The sequence below is a fragment of the Leptopilina heterotoma genome, unplaced genomic scaffold, assembly GCF_015476425.1.
Source record: "Leptopilina heterotoma isolate Lh14 unplaced genomic scaffold, ASM1547642v1 Lhet_14, whole genome shotgun sequence".
NCBI classification, from domain to species: domain Eukaryota; kingdom Metazoa; phylum Arthropoda; class Insecta; order Hymenoptera; family Figitidae; genus Leptopilina; species Leptopilina heterotoma.
Genome location: NW_025110859.1, coordinates 679,679 through 685,678, shown reverse-complemented (window position 1 = coordinate 685,678; position 6,000 = coordinate 679,679). Strand labels below are relative to the sequence as shown.

General features: G+C 27.5%; 1 protein-coding gene across 1 annotated transcript in view; it reads left to right on the top strand.

Annotated features, from left to right (window-relative positions):
* Nucleotides 1-789: 789 nt before the first annotated feature.
* The window catches only part of LOC122497912 (serine/threonine-protein kinase MARK2-like), a 101,418-nt gene continuing 96,207 nt past the window's right edge, over nucleotides 790-6,000 (top strand). The window contains exon 1 of the mRNA XM_043605317.1: nucleotides 790-922. The gene's annotated coding sequence lies outside the window, so the exon portion shown is untranslated. The remainder of the gene's footprint in view (nucleotides 923-6,000) is intronic.

Below are 6,000 nucleotides of genomic sequence, written 5' to 3'. Positions count from 1 at the left end.
GGAGGAGTGAACTCTCCTCTCGAGAGCGAGAATGAAGTATTCAAATGCTATCGTATAAGATTTCTTTTTATTCACTCCAAGGCGCTTAAATGGACGTTCATATATTCATAACATAATGATTGCTGGATTATTGCTTTATGCACCAAGTTTACATATATCCTGCCAATGCCAACTATCTTTCTAAATAATTATTGCTGTTAGCATTTGCATGCGCCTTTATAAGTATATTATACCCGCGTGTGTATTATAATTATTCGTACTTGCATAATCGAAATTTAAAAAGGAAAAATTAACTCCATCTGCTTTTATCTGTTGTGCAAAAATTGCATTTTTTGCAAGATTCCCCCTTTTCCTTCGGTAGAAAATTTTACTTTTTGATTTGAATTAGATAGTTTAGAAGGAAAAGTTTTAATTGAGCCGAAAAGTGTGATTTCGTGCTGTTGCTGTTCTGTTTTTTGTATAGTAAAAATAAAGAATAACGAGTTGACTCACTCTGTCGATTAAATGATCGTTGTTTAAATTGACCGAAACTACGACTTAATAACACTTCAATTAAACTTACGGGAAGATAAAAAAGAGTTATTTTTAAGTAATTTCCTAGCCGATAATTTCGCTCTCGATTTTTGTGAAAAAAATTCTCTACAAGAAATTACACAAAAAAATACTCTTTTGCTAAATTTTGTTTTCTTTTTCTTGAAATAAAAGATTTGAATTTCATATTTTATTTGATATTTTACTGATTTTGGAATGAAATATACTAAAATGAGATATTTTTTTAGGAGTAACGGGCGAGGATTTGTCATCGAAGGATAGGACGGTTTGAGGCAGTAAACCTGGCTGGCCTACCATGTCCGCTAGCATGCGGAGCACTCTACAAACTGTTCCTGAGTCCGTGCCCGCCGATCACGTCACCAACTCCAAAGTGAGTACACCAACTATACACAAGCAGAATACCAATTTATTTCGTCCGCAAATTCTTACGAGTAAAAGACAGAACCAGAAAATTCAAACATCATGGATTCAGGATTATTGTTTCACGGTTATAATCAATATTTCGTGGCTACACGTCATTAAACAACAAAGGATCCAATCTCGAAGTGTTTCCTAATAAAGGGGTTAACCAGACGATTTCTCTCGTTTGCTAATCAACACGATGAATAATCCGACTGGATTCTTTTTTTAAACGCAAAAAAAGAGGAAAAAACTAATTTATAACTTAGTTTTATTATTTATTAAGGGGGTGTGACACCTTTAACTCGTTAAACGATACTTTGTGATGTGTAGAATAGAAATTATATCATGAGAAGTTATTTCAAAGTTATTTTATGTGAAAAAAATCGAAATCTGCAGAAGGTATCCAAGAGCGCTTCGAGTGCTTTTTAGCGCTATCGGCTATTTTTTTTATCGTAGCAGCTCAAGAATATTGAAGACAGCTTAAAATTGCTCGAAAGGATGAAAATGAAAGAAATATTAATGTATGGTGCAGGCATTGTAGATTAACAGTGGTTTCATTTTTTCATATTTTCATGTTTCAAAAGTATAATGCGTTTTTCTCGAAATAACATTTTTATAACGGTGTACAGTCTGGCTCTAACAGTTTTGATAGGATTCACTTCGGACAAAGTTTTTTTTGTTCTTCATTTACTAATGTGTTTACTATGTGCCTTAAAAAAATTCTTGAAAAACAGGTTCAAAAGAGACCTCAAAGATGTCACTCCCCCTTAATTGAGTTTTATTGAAAAAATCGGTAATACTTTTTTTTCTAGTAAAATTGGTATTTTTTCTACTTACATAATTTTATATGCCAATCTATTAAAATTTTAAACGAATTATTTCTATTTTTCGATTACATAAGAGTTTAGTTCAAATTTAGTTCAAGAAATTGTTTTCGCTTAAAAAATTATTTGGTTCAAAAAAATAATTATTCCTTTAGGGAAAAATAATATTTGGATCGAGAAAATAATTATTACATTTAAAAAACTATTTGGTTCAACAATATATATTTATTTCGTTAGAAAAAAATTAACATTTGGTTTGGGTAAATAATTATTTCCTTTAAGAAACTCTTATTTGATTCAAAAAATAATTATTTTGCTTAAAAATATATAGTCCAAGAAAATAGGTACTCATTTCGTTTAAAAAAATAGTGTTTGGTTCAAGAAAATAATTGTTTTGTCAGAAAAAAAATAATATTTGATTGATTCAAAAAAATAATTGTTTTGCTTATAAAAATACTTGGTTCAAGAAAATATTGATTTCGTTTAAAGAAATAATATTTGGTCCAAGAATAAGTAATTATTTTGTTAGAAAAAATTAATATTTAATTCGAGAAAATAATTAGATGGATTAAAAAAATATTTGATTCAAAAAAATAATTATTTCGTTTAGAAAAATACTATTTAATAATTAATCTTTAAAAAAAAAGAAAAAGAAGAAAAAGAAATTAATTACTATTGGAAATAAATAAATGGTATAAATTAACATTTCAATTCTTGTGATTAAAATTGAATTTTAAATTCTTTAAAAGAAATCAAAACGCAATAAGGGAAATTTCCTCTTTTTTCTGCTGAACTCTCTTTGAATCCATGGTGTTATCCGGGAAATATTAAAATGACAACGATTTTTTGATCGTTGAGGAAAAGGAAAAAAACTAAAAGGACAATATTTCTGGTTCACTTTCGTATATATAAACGTATTATTTATTTATTAATTTATATTTATATAAAATATAAATTATGAAATGTTGCTCTGGTGTCGTGAAAATGTCGAGTTAAACTGCTTCGTAACGTCTTTTTGATAATGGTATAAGCTTATGGTACAAGGCACATCAATGTTGCTATTGATTACGTTGATATTCGCTTTTGTAAACTTTTTTTATTTATCATCTTTTTTACATACAAGATTTTCCAATCTTGAGTAATATTCAGAGAAATTTACTCTTAATATTAAAATTTCCTTTACATATTTTTAAAAAATCGTTTCGACAAAAGTACTCTTGAAATTCTCATCGATTCATGTACAAGAATAATTTTTCGAATAAACAATTGAAACCTATTTGAATTTAGAAATTCACGTTGATAAATTTCGAGTTTATAGTCAACAATTTATAAGAAAAAATATTTTCCATTTTTTTGCTGTTTTTTCATGAATAATTTTAATGAAACTTTATTGTTTTTGTCACGGAAAATATTTTTTCGTTGATCGTAAACGATTCGCCTTCAATACAGATGAAAAAAGGGTAACAAACAAAATTTTTGAATTCGAAAATATTGAAAATATACTGGGAGGATAATAAAAGTTTTTTTATTTAAAAATAGAATAGAACTCGAAATGAAAGTGTGGAGGTCAGTGTTTCGTTAGTTTTGTTGGGTGTAGTAAAATGTAGAAGAAGATTGAACAGGTTTTTCAACGATGCTTTCGCATTTTCACTTTGCGCGAATATAATGTTTATTATTTCATTCCTAGATCATCTTCGTGGTATGACACTACTCATGCTTCTTGCGAAAGTCGTGAATATAAAATTAAACTTACGCCCATCTCACTAAACATAAATATGACTCTCTCTCCTAGTTCTTATCGGTCGAATGAGAAACATCCTGAGTGAATTATTCAGTTTTTCCGTTTATTCTTGGAAAGATTTTATTTTTAAATTAAAAACTCTAACTCTCTAGTTGTAATTTTATCTGAATGATATTTTTTTGATAAAATAATAATTCAGTTTATTGAAAGAGTTTCATTTAAATAGCTGAGCTGAAAATTGGTAATAAACTTCCATTACTTTCGAAAAAGGAAAACACTGTTTTTTAATACTTTTTTATACTTTTTGAAACTTTTTTAGAACTTTTTAGAACTTTTTGAAACCTTCTTTTACAATCGAATTTCCATCACTGCCTGGATAATTTTTTCTATTTCAATTATTAATTAGCTTGAATTTTTCTTCATTGAATTGAAATTTAATTTTAATTAAATCGTGAATTTCTATTTCAATTATTATTATTAATTAGCTTGAATTTTTCTCCGTTGAATTGAAATTAAATTAAATTTTAGTTTAATCTTTAATCGTGAATTTCGAAAATGGCTCGTAAGAGTCATTTTCACATAACAATATTGATAGTGAAAATGACTTTTACGGTTTGAGTCCTTCTCGAAATTCACGATTCAATTTAACAAGCAAAATTTGTTTATAGCGAAAATTAACAATAAATATATTAATAAAAATGCTTCATAAAAATAAAAAAAATGAAAATGATTAATAAATTGAATATGCAGTTCTTATATTTTTAAATACACGTATAGAATTATTTGATGAAATGATTGAGAAATACAATATAATCAATAGTCATGACTATTGCACATTTAAAAGTAATTTCCGTCAAGGTACATAACTGTTAAAAAAAAAGTTACGAGTCTCTCTCTCTCTCTCTTTCTGTAGGTTTATTAATCACTTCCTTTTTAGAAACGCACGATCCATGAAACTTCAAGTCTTGAAGGAGCTCACAAGATTTTGATCTTATAAATTTTCCCCACACTTAAATTAGAGGAAGTTTCAAAAGAAGTTTATGTACTTTACTTGCGAGAAACTTAATATCTAAAGTTTGTTACTTTGATTTTAGGAGAAAGATCCCAAGGGCGGAGGGAGGAAGCGGTATTTTTAGTTAATATAATAGTTAAATATTTGTTTTCATATTATTGTTTTGTTAATAGGGGAAAATTTTTGTTCAATTTTTCATTGAATTCGAGAAGAAAAAATGATTATATTGATTCTCTCAATTGTCAATTTGTTTGAGATCAGTGAGATCGCCACGCACCAATTGCAAGCGTATCAAGCTGACTATCAACACAAAAAATGATCAAGGTTCTCTATTAGAAATTTAATTTCAATTATAATCACTTTATATAAATAAGTCGATGATGATAATAAATATATTCGGGAATCATTTAATGTCTTCTCCAAGTGCTTTGTTTTTTAATTTGATTTTCCAATTTTTGGGAATTAATTTTTCAAACTTGATTTTCATGGAGAAAAATACTGAGTTGAATTGAAACTTTCATTATTTTTGATTTATTTTTCTTTTTGGATTTTTTTCTTTTCGGGTTTATTTTTCTATTCGGACTTTTTTCTTTTTGGGTTTTTTCCTAAAAGTTTTACATTTACTTTTCACTTTAGATTGCTGTCTTTTAACTTTAGCTGGCGATATTCTAGTGTCTTAGCCAATCGCGACCAATTACGTGAATAACAGAATAGTGTACAAACAGTGTGTTTGTTACTCAAACAAGTTGACTCTCCTCAACTCTTAGGGCCACGCGACTCTAATATGGTTCCTCGTAATTGTTCGTTGAGCTCAATTCCAGTACTACACTCAAAATAAAAATTATCTTGGCAATATGTTTGTCTCATGACTTGAGTGATGGTAAAAGTTAATTCCTCGATACGTTACAAGTGTTTGGCCTATTTAATTTGATGTCAATTTTTTAACATTCCCCGTCATGGACAATGAATTAGAGGAAGGAAAAAAGTTTTGTTGTTGAGAAAAATATTTTTAGGGATGTTGGGCTTTTTTCTTTGTTGTATAAATAATAAAATTATAAAAATTTTTAACTACAAAGATTTCTTTTCTGATTTCGAATTTTCAATTCGTTATTAAACTTGTTTCAATTGCTTTTGTAAAATTTCGACTTTAATTATTTATTATTAATCTTCGATTTTAATTATCAATTTTCGATTTTAATTGTTGTACTTAAAGAATATTTATTTGATTCAGCCAACCGATTACCTGTCTATTATCAAATAAATATTTACTTGAATAAATTTTTATTTAAATCAATTAAATTGTATTTGCTCCAAATGCTAAAATTATTGATTCAAATACAATTTATTTCCAATACAATTTGATTGAAAGAAAAATTATTATTCAATTCAGGATCGGATTAATTTTCGCGAATATAAAAATATCGAAAGAAATAGTCCTTTAAGAAAAGTTTTCTAATAACGTGTCAAGT